Here is a 14,311-nt window from a genome sequence, read left to right on the forward strand (position 1 = left end):
CAACAAGTGATCACGCCCAACGAATGAATGCCGGACCAGTCAGTGCTTCAGACCATCAGTGCAGTGATGTGTTCGATTGGATGCCGATACCTGAGGGGCGTGCCCTGGATTTGGTTGGTCAGCATCTTCAGAGAGGGGCTGGACATAGGGGGTTTTAAGGACGTTGCAGAGCACGAAATGTCGCTCTGGGCCCTGGGTAAACGGCTCATCCAGTCGCTTCTCGCTATGAACTCTTAACGCTTGCCATTTTGCTGATGTACCCTTCTTTTTCGTGTAAATAATCTTGTAAATAAGTTTCTCAAAGTGCCATTAAACCTGCTTGTACATATTTCACCAACTTCGAAGATTCAATCCTACTTAAACCCCGAGTCTCTGCACGCTACCAAGTGAAGGCCGGGTCGACGTAGCCCCAGCGTCACGACACATCCTTCGTTATGCAACGGGTTCTGCAAGGAAACTGAATTTTCACGCGCTGAAGCAGCTAGTTTTTTTTTTTTTTTTTTTTTTTTCTTTTTTTTTTTTTTTTTTTTTTTTTAGCCGACAGCGGTAAAGTTCCAGTTTTTCAGAAAATCCGTTGTTGTCGTGGCTGTGAGCGCAAAATGAGCACGCTTTTTCCAGGCGTTAGTTGGCAAGGGGATGGCCGTGCACTGATCCGTTGTGACGTCACGAGGTCAGAAGTCATGCCCAAGTTGACTCGGGCGGCTCCTGCCCAGGTAGACCAAACAGACGGCTTAGTATTCGTGGTGAGTTGGTAATGTGCTGGTCCTATGTAGGGCCGATCATTGCCAACATGCCTCCAATATTGAGTCGTGGGCCATGGGTGTGAGATGCGATAATGAGCATGGAATCGAACTTGTGCAGAATCCTTGGATCCTGAGTGGTTCAAGCAGGGCTTTATACAGCTATACCTGGCGGTCTGGCTATACCTGGCAGCTATACCTAATGATGTGGTAGCTTACAAACTCCAGATTATAGGTATGTGTAAGATAATAGCGTTAGAAATTCAGCGATTATTAAATCAGCTAGTAGCAAGGTGCATGTAAACGAACGATAATCCACGAGGGTTGCCAGAACGGTGTCAATGAGGCTGCCTCGTCATAGCCTTAAAAGTGGAGCTTGGAAGCATCCCTCATTTTTTTTTTTTTTTTTTGTCTAAGCCGTGGACGGGGAGAAAGAAATATGATGGTGCTTAACGCGCGTACCAGCCGATAATGTTGTAGAGCACCTCTGGACAAACAAAATACTATGTGAATAGCGAGTACCAGCCGATAGAAAAGGTAGAACAACTCTGGGCAAAGAAAAAAATTACGAGGGACTCTAGAGACAAAAGTAGTGAAAGGCGAAAGCATGAGTGCCGCATTCTGCTACGCAACTTGCACTAAGTCGTAATTAATTAATCATTAATTAGTAATTGATCATTTATTGTCATATGGTCATATAAGGCACGCGTTCACGCATGCTGTGGTGGTGCTCTGTGATTGGTCGAGACCTCTATGACGTCATCCCGCCTCGGCCAATCAGAGCCGAAGCCAAATCGGGACACATTTTGCCCAAGACAGCATGAGCCATTAAAGGCTTTCGCCTTAACACGGCGTGTATATATAGCGAGTATCAGTCTATAGGGTAGAGCACCTCTGGGCAAGAACCAGTTAAATATATATTGTGGTCATGCTCTACCATTCACGAATGATTGCTAATTAAATGCGACCCGATTTGTGAATTACGTTTCCATGACTACACAACGCTTTGCTCTATACTTTCCAGAGCTTCGAATAGTGTGTTTTTTTTTTTCGAGGCAGAATGTGCATTAACTTGTTTAATCCATGATTTGCCATCATGCATAAGAAACAAAATCTCGAATGTACTCATATAGAAGAACGTAGTCGCGAGCAATCCAGGGTGGCGAGCCTGGATTCCAGCTGGCAAGAAAGTGATTCGAATAGCGAAGACAAAAAGACCTCGGTAAGAGGCGCCGAGAGAACGAACACACAGCTAGCTCCCCGGGCAAATGCAGCGCGTCGGCGCAAATGTCAAAAGTCCCCGTGCGTCAGAAATCCTCCCCCTACCCCCCGCTACGTTCTCGCAACTCATTGTTTTTCGTCTTTTCTCTTCTTTCGTCTTTCCTTTTGGCTTGAAGCTTTGTTCGCCTCGCAGCTTAAAGCTCGCGACCTTCTTCTCCGGGCGATCCAGTCGAAGAGCATGCGATAGAACGGTGGCGACCTTGAAGACAGGCAGCTGCACACGCCGCGGCAAATGTGCAGCATGCCAGAAGCAGAAAGAAAAAAAAATAATAGAAAAGCCCGAGAATACGAAGAAACAATAAATTTTATAAAATAGATCAAGAGGTTAGAGTTAATAATGTTTTTATGTCTTGGAGACTGCTCCCGAGAGTCTGCTAGAAAGCGGTATAGTACTATCAACAGTGTACGCCATGTTACCGCCGACGGAATACGTATCGATGAAGACACACATCATTGTGGTCTAATAGGCACTTAAGCAATAATACTGATTGATATTTATCTGGGCATCACATCCGTACTCGCTAAATCCGCTACCGCAATCATGACTGATGACCCCTCCGGCGCGTTTGTATAGTACTGTAGATAATCTCTTCTTACTGAACAAGACAGATATGGACTACTAATGAGGCAGAAGTTGCATGCGGTCGTTAATGTACGCTTTTACACCACATCTTGACAAAGAGGTTTCGAATGCGAGATCAATATATTGTTGCGCGAGGTCAATTAAATTTATCACTTTGAGACAGTTCAGCAGCTTGCACGCGTCAACACTTCAAATGGAGCGTGTCCACGGCCAGTGAAGGTGCTTCTATTGTAAATGTTTGTTTATGGGTGGGCTCGAGACATTTAGTACATTTTAGACTGTAAACTAGCAACATCTTTTCGTCTCTCTCTCTCTCTCCTTGCATCTTGTCATCAGGCACGAATTCCTTAACCGGACATTTCTATTACGACCACTTACAGCTTCCCAAGCATTCGAGTCAGAACCATCCGAAACACACACACACACACACACACACACACACACACACACACACACACACACACACACACACACACACACACACACACACACACACACACACACACACACACACACGCACGCACGCACGCACGCACGCACACACACACACACACACACACACACACACACACACACACACACACACACACACACACACACACACACACACACACACACACACACACACACACACACACACACACACACACACACACACATATATATATATATATATAGCCCAGCTAACTTCAACCAAGAGGTACAAAATAATATATTTGAGGTAGGTCAGTGAAACCAGTTGCATACAACTGCCCCTTGCACACTACAGGCAATGCCTTGTTTTGCAATCACTTAATTGCCTAATTGTGTTAATTTATCTAATTTATGAAATATCGACTTTAGACCAAAAATGTGAATGGGAAACTTGGAGAGCGCCTTCAGAAACCACAATTCCAGTAATTGCGATAACGAAAGCATCACGTATATCTTTTTTCTTCCGGGCTGAGAAGAAACCCCGCGAAATACAAATAAAACCGCGTGACTACCCCATTCGCGCGCCACGATTGTGGAGCTCTCAGTCGTGGTTTGGGTGAACAAAATCGCTCGAACAAACGTTTTTATTCCAGCCACAGTCTGGAACGCTGCGTGTGATCTTGTGAACGCCGGTGAATTATGACGATGTTGCGTATGTACAGGTGAAAGAGGTGAAAGTTCTAGTACCGCGCGCTCATAATATATATATATATATATATATATATATATATATATATATATATATATATATATATATATTCCTGTCCGAATTTCGCTTTTCATATCTTGGCGCCGCGCCGTCACTCGTGCCGAGAGACGTATGCGCGGTCTCTGCCTAGCACCTTCAGAGAAAGACAGAAAGAACATGAAAGAGGAAAGGGATAAAGATTGGACAGGGAAAGCCGGAAAAGAAGAAAAGACGATGAAAGACAAGAGAGCTAGAAAACACGGAATGCACGGCGATCCTATAGGCGCGAGACAATGGCGAAATCAATAGATGTCGACTGTCACTCCCACGGGCGACAGGACAATACGACGACGATACTTTCTCCCGTCGTCATGATTCCCCCCACCATCCGCGTCAATAAGAAACAACAGCCCCCCCCCCCCCCCCCCCCCCCCCCCCCACACACACACACACACACTTCTCAGTGCGACGGGGATGGCGGAGGGGGCCGCTGGGCCAGCAACACAGGCAACCAGCGCAGAAGCAGGAACAGCAGCAACAGCGCTGCTCTGTCGCCTATATAGCTGCATGCAGGCTTCCCCGGTGGAAACGATGAAGAGACAAGGCGGACATTACGAGATGCCGCGACGCTGGGGAGAAATGCGCGCTCTGCTGCCACGACTCAGCCCCTTTCCCCACTGTTCCTTCCTCCAAGCACCCTCTCATCGAGGCAACGCAGAGGACGACGCATGACAGGAATAACAAGAAACGCCACGCAGAAGATCTGCCGAGATGAGGGGACGGAAGAAAGGAAGAGAGAACAGAGAGAAAGAAAGATCTCCCCCACTTTCTGTTCTGCCCTCTTTCCTGCTGGTTGAGGGCAGAAGCAGCAACCCAGACGAGAACACATCGTTGGGAAATCTAGCTACCTATGTCTAAGCCCATAGCTGTACAGCAAAGCAGCAAAAACGATGCGCCTGTAAGCAACCGACATCCTCTTTGGAAACAGCTCGCGAGCCATTGCGGCCGATGCCGGTTGGAAATTAGCGAAAAGGGGGAGGGGGAGCCAAGTCTATGGGGTCCCTTTGTAGGGCACGGAAATGCACTTGGCACAGGACGCAGTGCAGGTGAAAGAGAGCCCGGAACGGCGAGGACGGTGCGGTGACGAGGCAGGAACACCGGACACCGCTTTTTCATCGATCGCTGGCAATCAGCCCCTGCTGGTCTCCCGCTATCATTTTCGTGTTTCTTTTTGGACACGGTGACCGAGACGGCTGGCTGGAAGCTCGCCATGCAGGTCTAGTCGCGTGGTCGTCATCTTTGTTTTGTATTGCGCAAGCGCGCGTTGACTTGTCAGGATGGTCAACGAGATAAGGCGTTGCTGCGACGACAGCCGACCGTTGAATCATATAGAGTTCGTATGTGCACCTAGTTATTGTGAATTCTTTGTTTCCAGAGGTCAGGCGTGTTACATTCAATGCGTCCAGGGGTAGTATGACTGTATCACGGGCTGTAGCCACAAGGCATGCAACTATGTGTTTGTATATACATCCGGCGTACTTGAGATAACAGTGACGGCTTGGACCAGTGCATGATAGTTATCTAAAGTGCAAAGTTTTAAAAAATAGCGTGGTGAGCTACGTACAGACTAATATTTCAGGCATCCATAACTTAAGCTGAGCACAACGCAGAGGGCTATGGAACGAAAAATGGTAGGGGTAACATTAAGAGATATAGGAAGCATGCAGAGTGGGTCAGAGAAATAACTCAAGTTACTGACATTCTAGAGGAAATCAAGAAGAAGAAATGGGCATGGGCGGGACGCGTAGTGCGAAGAGAAGATAACCCATGGTCGCTTAGGGTAACAAACTGGATTCCAAGGGAAGGAAAGCGTAGCAGGAGGCGGCAGAAAGTTAGGTGGGCGGATGAGGTCAAGAAGTTCGCAGGGGTCAAGTGGATGCAGCTAGCACAGAACTGGGTTAATTGGAGAAATATGGGAGAGGCCTTCGCCCTGCAGTGGGTATAGTCAGGCTGATGATGATGATGATGATGATCTTAGTACAGCGCCTTCGCTTTTTTCTCTTAAACGATGAGAAATCGGATTTGTGAAAATTTACAAGGGACAGGAAAATGCTTAGTCGGATTTAGTCTGTCGACGTACTTTGTCGCAAATAATGAAAAAGAGCGGTGCCTTCGCGAAAGTGGCGTTAAAATTAACGTCCAATATCAGCACTGCGGTTTGTAGACCGCCTTTGTTCAATGGACCGGTTCTGAATTCTGTAAAAAAAAAAAAAAAAAAAAAAAAAAAGGTAATTCTTGATGGATCAGCATAACGGGACAACAGGACTGGTCACTTTTCCCATTTTGCTGGGGGTGCCATCTTCTGCGGATGCTGCATAACTGCTGGCAGTACCTCCTTAAGTGAAAGTGTATGAAAGCTCCTCTGAGCAGTAGTTGAGGATGGTGCTCAAGCAGTTCTTCGTTTTTCCTGCTATAGTTCATTCTAATAATAATAATTAATAATAATAATTGGTTCACAGGAAGGAAAAGACGCAGTATCTGTCACACTTGTGTCTGTGGACACCTGAACCGCGCCGTAAGGGAAGGGAGGAAGATGGCAGTGAAAGTGGAAAGAGAGAAAGAGGAGCCATAGTGAAGGGCTACGAAGTAATTTCGACCACCTAGGGATCTTTAACGTGCGCTGACATCGCACAGTACACGGACGCTGCCTTTTTATTCTTTGTTTATTTTCATTTTTTTGAGGGAGCTATATGTCACATAAGCGCTACTCCACATGGCATTCAGCCAAACAATCAAACCATGCAAGAAATTCGTTGCATGTTCAAAGTACCTTAGTCCGAGCCTATTTGCCACTGGTATCTCAGGACATATATAGTGAACAGTTTTCGTGGCTGTTTGAGCGGCCCTTTCATTTCCCCCTTTTTCTCCTTTCAGTTCAGTTCAGTTCAGGCGTTCAGTCGTGTCCGACTCTTCGTGACCCTATGGACCATGTCACGCCACGCTTTCCGGTCTCTCACTATCTTCTTAACATCACATAGCTTCATCTGCAATGCTTCGAGAATGCCATCTAACCATCGCGTTCGCTGCCTACCCCTTCTCCGGCGACCCTCAACCTTTCCCAACATCAAATCTTTCTCCAGCGACTCCTCTCTTCTCATCAGATGACCAAAGTAGCTGAGCTTTAACTTTAGAATTTGACCCTCCAATGAGCAGTCAGGGTTTATGGTCGACAATATCGACTGATTTGATCTTCTGGCAGTCCAAGGAACTCTCAAGAGTCTTCGCCAGCACCACAATTCAAACGCGTCAATTCTTCGGCGGTCAGCCTTTTTCACAGTCCAACTCTCGCATCCATACATCACAACTGGAAAGACCATAGCACGGGTTATACGGATCTTGGTTGGCAGACTAATGTCTCTGCCCTTTACTAGGCGGTCAAGGCTAACCATTGCTCTCTTTCCCAGAAGCAGGCGTCTCCTAATTTCATGGCTGCAGTCTCCTTCCGAGGTAATCTTGGCGCCCAAGAACAGAAAATCTGTCACAGCTTCCACTTCTTGTCCATTGATGCTCCAGGACTTGATAGGGCAAGACGCCATGATCTTCGTCTTTTTAATGTTCAGTTTAAGCCCAAACTTCTAACTCTCTTCTTGTACGCGCATCAGTAGTCTCTTGAGTTCCACTTCACTTTCTGCCATTAAAGTGGTATCATCCGCATATCTAAGGTTGTTGATACGTTTTCCAGCAATCTTCACTCCAGCTGATGACTCGTCCAGACCGGCCTTCCTCATGATGCACTCTGCATATAGGTTAAATAGGCAGGGCGACAGTATGCAGCCTTGCCTCACCCCTTTCTCAATCGGAAACCAATCAGTAAGACCATGCCCAGTTCTGACTGTGGCCTCTTGCCCTTCATAAAGGTTCCTGAGGAGACAGATGAGGTGAATTGGAACTCCCATCTCTTGGAGAGCTTGCCACAATCTGCTGTGATCTACGCAGTCAAACGCTTTCGCATAATCAATAAAGCAGAAGTAAATGGGTTTCTGGAACTCTCTTGCTTTTTCCATGATCCAGCGAAGGTTGGCAATTTGGTCTCTAGTTCCTCTGCCCTTGCGAAACCCAGCTTGCACGTCCGGAAGCTCCCGATCCACATACTGCTGCAGCCTACCTTGCAGGATTTTTAACATCACCTTGCTAGCATGCGAAATAAGCGCAATCGTGCGGTAGTTGGAACAATCTTTGGCACTGCCTTTCTTTGGAATGGGGATGTAAACTGACCTTCTCCAATCCTGTGGCCATTGCAGGGTTGTCCAAATCTTTTGACATAATGTATGCAGTGTGTTAACAGCGTCGTGGTTGAGGTTTTGAAGCAACTCAGCTGGAATACCATCAATTCCGCTAGCTTTGTTCTTAGCAAGGCTGGCTAAGGCCCATTCAACTTCACTCTTCAGGATGCCCGGCTCGACATCCGTAATCACAACCGTCCTATGTTGGGTTTGCACATCCGGGTCCTTCTTGTACAGTTATTCTGTGTATTCCTGCCACCTCTTCTTTATCTCTGAGGCTTCAGTGAGGTCCTTGCCTCGTTTGTCCTTTATCACGCCCAGCTTATCACAGAAGATTCCTTTGATATCCTTGATTGTCTTATACAGAGCTCTTGTGTTCCTTAATTGGCTGTTGTCCTCAACTGCTTGACACTGTATGTTCAGGAAGGCATTCTTATCTCTCCTTGCTATTTTCTGAAAATCCGCATTGAGAACCTTGTATCTTTCTCTTTCCCCCATACCTTTTGCCATCCTCCTTTCCTCAGCTATTTGCAAAGCCTCTTCAGATAACCAGTTTGCTTTTTTGCATTTCTTTTGCTTTGGAACTACCTTAGTAGCAACTTCTTGTATTATATCACGAACATCAGTCCACATCTCTTCGGGCTCTTTGTCTTCTAGATCTAATTCTTGAAATCGATTCCTCACTTCCACAGCATATTCTAATGGAATCTGATCCAGATCATACCTGAAAGGCCTTCTACTTTTCTGCGTTTTCCTCAATCGAAGCTTAATTTTGGCAACAAGAAGCTGATGATCGGTGCCACAATCATATATAGTGTGCAACGGCTGCTCGGCCACGAATGACATCACCTAATTGTGGCTAGCTTTTTGTAAGCACGCAGTCAGTAACAGAGAGAGAAAGAGAAATTTTTATGTAGAGCGGGCGAGAAATATTTTTCCTATGTGGGCAGCCTCCTCACCCCCGGAAGTCGTGGACCCGAGTCTTCTCCCGAGTGCTGTAGACCAGACGGTGTACGCCGATCATGCAGGTTATGGGCCTGACAGCTGAGTCTCCCACTTTCTGTTGTCTTTCGTGCTAATGTTTCCGCATGCTCCTTGCATCTCCACACCATTTGTTGTAGGCATAGGCGTGCGCGGGCCCTACGGCCAAAACGCAGCGCGAAGATGAGGATTGGTTACAAAATATTTCTTTTGACGTGATGCAGTTTGAACATATACAAAATATTTTACGCTAGAAAATAAAAACAAAAACAAAACAAGCTTCGCATTGATGCAGAATTGAAAAGAACGCGACGACGCGCTTCTCACAACGGTTCGTTGAGACCCGCGGCTTTCCGGACGTAAGCAGTTCTTGGAGATGCGTCACCATGTCCTCGGCTGCCAGTTTCGTCAATTAAAAATTAAAAGAAGAACCTGGATGGTCATAACTCTGCTCCTTTAAAAATGACGGTCCAGGTCCGACAGGGTAATAGTATAGGGAAGACTAAGCGCCCCCTTACAGAACTAAAGGGGGGGAGCCCCTTTCCTCGGCACCCAAACGAAATTCACAGCTGCAGCTAGTGTGCGGGATGTACGTGACTGTTGTTACTTTTCAGAGGGTAACCATTCTTTTTCTCTGGTTAATCAGTAACAGAGCCAGTCAATTTTTGACTAGTTTTGAGATGTGCTGAGAGGCGCGAGCTCACCGTGTCCATGCAGTGTGGTCCCCGGACAGTCACCTCATTGCATGATCCCTTGATACGGACTCTGTATAATAAAAGAAATGCGGAAATTGTGACGCGGGAGTATTGGTTATATAAAAATTCTTTGTGTAGTTCTGGATTGAAATAAGGCACTCATGATCATAACAGAAACCTAATCGACAAGCGGTACGGATGTTCTTTGATCCCTCCCTCCCTCCGTCCCTTAGGACACGACACATACATGCACAACACATACAAACGCAGACACTGATAAATCTAAAGCTCACCCCATTTCACCTACGAAAAGCAGAGCACCTGCTGGTCGGGAAAATCTTAGAAGATCGATGTGGCCTTGATGACAATATGGGACCGAACTCCTCCCGTCAGAGAACCTTAGGTGGTCGAAGTTAACCCTTAGCCCTGCACAACGGCATCCCTCATGACCAATGTAACTCTGGGACGTTAAACCATGTGGCCGGAAACAAAATTACATTGGACGTTACAAGCACGATTGCAGTCAAGACGTTTCCAACATCGTATACCAGACCGGCTAGCTTTGTTTGAGCGATCATGCCATTTCCATGCAAAAGAAAACAAAAAACAAATTGCGTCACGTCATTAATGCTGGTGCGTGTTTCAGGAGAAAACGAAACGAAAAGAAAAAGCCGAGTAAGCTTCACGTAGCCAAAAAAAAAAAAAAAAAGACACTTTTCTCAAAATTTTGGCGCCTGACACGCCTCGAAGCACCTCATTCCCTCTGCTCTGTGTTTTCGAGAAAAGCGCCGGGTTCGTCGAAAACAGCGCGGCTGCCACTTCTTCCGGGCTCGGCGGCCAAGCGTCCGGCGGCGTGGTGCACATAGCGAATAAGCGGAGGCTGTGTGTGCGCCAGGCTCCAGCAGAGGGGCCGACTTGAGTTTCTGCTTCGGGCGACCCAAAACACCTGGCCCTGTGGGAGAGACGTTCCTGCGAAACCTTTCTACTGCCGTGCTGAACGCCCCGCAACCCTCGCCCTTCTCCGCTCTCTCGTCGGGTTGAGAAAAAGAGAAACTAAAAATAATGCTCCCTCCCCGGCGTGTGACAGTTATGGATTGGCCCGGCCTGGGACGCGCACGCTCGCGCACAGTGGCTTTCATTGTGAACTTCGGCCCCAGTTCGAGCTGCGAGCTGCGACGACTGGGGCTCCCCTCTCTCATCCCCTCCCCCGTGCCCTCCTCACCCCGCCATTGGCTGTATCTCGCTCACCTCCTCTCCGAACTTTCGCCCGTGACGCCAACACCACCCTCCCTAACCCAACGAGGCTTGTACCTTAAAGTTTTGTTTATGGGAGGCCCGAACCTTGGGCCTGTCAAAGCACGTGCCATCACCGCATTCAGTCCAACAGTAGTGAAGCTTGGCAAAACCACCAGCCCATCATACAGGGCGGTCTGCCCGACTTATGCGCACGAACCCACCATGCACATATATGTAGCTATACGCATGCAGCCAGCGATGGAGCAGCGGCCTTGTCGTGCTCACGAAGCCCCGGGTCGTGCACGCAGTGCTGTTTTCCTCTTAGACCTGCTGGGCCAATTTTCCTGTTGACCTACTGCGTCCCATATGCTTGGCATAGTGTTTCCTTGACATGCTCCCTGCGCAGACATGGTGCAGATGCCATGCCACGGCCGGACTCAAGCGGCAGTGGCGCGCACTTTCCGTGTCAGGCCATGACCATGCTCAGCATGCAAGAGGCCGGAAACACTGAATCTTCAAACGCCTTCGAACGAATAGCGCGAATCAGCATGGTATACAGAGCCTACGTCACCTATACAGGCTGTCTTCTAAAGTGAGGTGCTTGTTTTCTATACCCGTGTTAACCTCATGATCGAGCCATTGGGCGCAAGAATATACGTCTTGCACGTCAGCTTGCTGAATCGGCGCTAGTGGGTTGAGCACGAAAGTTGTCCCCCTTGTGGGCGGGTTCGATGTCTTTTACATAAAAACGATGCTTGCCCGCAGGACCGCTGGATAATTAGAGCTTTGCCCGGTCGCACTGATCCTACAAAGTGTTCTAAAGAAGGGCAGGGTTCGCGCAACGTGGAAAAAGTTACTCTATGCGTTCATTCAGCAAACGAGGAAGATAATGACATTTGTACTTTAGGAGTAATCATCGCTGTTAATGTGGATGGTTATGAATGCATAACTTTTGCTCATGTATTTCTTTGGAGGTATCATCGTCAGCCGGACTATATACCCACTGCAGGGCGAAGGCCTCTCCCTTATTCCTCCCGTTAACCCGGTCCTGTGCTAGCTGCATCCACTTGACCCCGGCGAACTTCTTAACCTCGTCCGCCCACCTAACTTTTTGCCGCCGCCTGCTGTTTTCCTTCCCTTGGGATCTAATTTGTTTCCCACAGCGACCATTGGTTACCCTTTCTTCTTTGTAGATACACGCTTCTAATATTCAGTTCACTTTTGTTCTCAACTCGCTGCAATCAACAGACACATCGTGTAGCAACGTATACCAGGATAAAAAAAAAAAAAAGGCAACTGCATGGTGGACAAGACACGTGGAAGTTAATTTAACGAAATTCTTTGATAACCTGTTCGTCCTCGCATTTGTATTCATTTCAGCGGTAATAGATTGCTTGTATACATGCTGCGAGTCGGTATTCACATGCAAATCTTAGAGCTTTGATACAGACATGAGTGGTGCACGCGTATGGACGCAGTGTTCGAAACTCCTCTCGTTGTAGGGACCAGACTGAAGAACTAGTCTGAAGGGACGTGTGCCTATACGCTAAAAAATGATAGTACGTAAAGGTAGGTTTATGTTGGTTTGTGGGGTTTAACGTCCCAAAGCGACACAGGCTGTGGCAGACGCTGTAGCGGACGGCTCCGGAAATTTCTACCACCTGGAGTTCTGTAACGTGCACTGACATCTCACAGCCCAGTTCCCTGTATTAAGAGCATTTGTATATATATGTAACGAGTCGGATTATGTGTATACCAACCGTCTGTGCATAACTAAAGACATTAGTCTACTATATATTTATCCACAACCTATAATTCCCAGAGAGGAACTTCATGCATCACCCAAAGGCAGATCGCATTAAGTTAAAGCGACTTGGGGTAAGCGACTTCTGCCTGCGCTGCAATCAGCGTATGACGGAAATCCACGCCACGCTTCAGTATGAGATTGATGAGACCACCGCTCTATATATACCGCTCGGAAAGAATTCTACCCGATAGTCCAGAAGACCGAAGCACCACAAGAAGCACGTCACTCACAACACCGTCTTCAAACGGGCACTCCGCTTCTTTATCGGGCCAAGAATGCCACACAGAGAAGCCCAGCTCGAAGCAGAACAGAAGCCTTGCACGTCGCCCAAAACGAGCCAAAGCCTGGCAGCCATCCCGAGCTGCGGCGCCCAAGACGCGGCAGAACAGTTTTGCGTATTTTTCCGGCCAAAAAAAGGAAGAGAGAGAAGAGAGATTTGACCGTCATTAATCATACTGCCACGAAGGACATCCGCATAAATCCCGCAATCCATCGAGAAAGCCGGGCAAGTTTTATGTAACGCCGATGGTCGGTCGACGCGCGCGAAGCGCCGTCGTGAGCACTCACACATACATAAGCGCGCAGCGCGTGCGGCCTTTCTTTCCTCGAGCGTTGTTGGTGCGGCCTGGCGGCGGCGTGCAAAGTGCTCCCTCGTCGCCCGATGCTGCCATAGACGCGGAGCGCGCAATGCCGAGAAGAGGGCGCGGATCCCGAGCTCTCTTCTCTCCTCGGCTTGGCTCGGCTGCCTGTGAGCACACCCCTCGCTCGCCCAAAACACGGGGACGTGCCCATTACGCCAGAGGCGTTCCGGGCCAAGGCATTATTCCGTGGCTCACGCTTGAGCTGCACGCATGTGCACACGCGGCGCGAGCAATTTCTTTCGCGAAGGCATAAGGGAAGAGGACAGCAGCGGGCCTAGGAAAGAAAGGGGGGGGGGGGGGGGGGAGCGCTTCTGGAGCGCTTTATCCTAACAAGACAGCTCGTCGCCGCTGCCGCTATACCGCGGCCGCCGCTCCAATCTCGTGGTGTTGAAATTCAAACGAGGTTCTTCCTTCCCCCGTATCCCCTTCCACAGAGCCCGCGGCTGCAGCCTCTCCCTTTTCCTCGACATGATTCCCGAAACTGAATGGAAATGGGGAGGAGGAAGGCAGGGTTGCGGCTAGAGAGTGAGAGAACGGGGCAATGCGGGCGCCCGCCACTCCGGCGTCCCGAAAATGGAATCATCGATTTCTAGGGACGAAAAGGGGGGAACGGGTTAGAAGGGAAAAAGGGGGCAAGTAAAGCGTCAGCCGAGGCTGTTCGCAGGCCAGCTTGAAGGAACCGGGAAAGACGCCGCCAAAGCGCGAAGAGAGGGTTGCATATGCAGATGCGGAGCTCACAGCTCGCGCGCCTGCATTTCTCGCCACGTCGGTAGCGGCACGAAAGAAGCTGGGACGGAGAGAGAGGAGAGACGAGGAGAAGGAAGGGTGTAATGAGAATGCGCGCGGCAGCAGTGCCGTCGGCGGCGGCGCGCACCCGCGTAGCCGCTGGCCCGTCCCAGTGG

General features: G+C 48.6%; 1 long non-coding RNA gene across 5 annotated transcripts in view; it reads right to left on the reverse strand.

Moving 5' to 3' along the window:
- LOC146186477 (uncharacterized) overlaps positions 1 to 14,311 on the reverse strand; it is a 242,691-nt gene that overhangs the window by 224,750 nt on the left and 3,630 nt on the right. For all 5 annotated transcript variants that reach the window (XR_014708116.1, XR_014708114.1, XR_014708113.1 and 2 more), the window contains exon 2: positions 9,735 to 9,795. This is a non-coding gene — a long non-coding RNA (uncharacterized LOC146186477). The remainder of the gene's footprint in view (positions 1 to 9,734; positions 9,796 to 14,311) is intronic.

Source organism: Amblyomma maculatum, chromosome 6, assembly GCF_055883805.1.
Source record: "Amblyomma maculatum isolate TAMU_Amacu chromosome 6, ASM5588380v1, whole genome shotgun sequence".
Classification (NCBI taxonomy): domain Eukaryota; kingdom Metazoa; phylum Arthropoda; class Arachnida; order Ixodida; family Ixodidae; genus Amblyomma; species Amblyomma maculatum.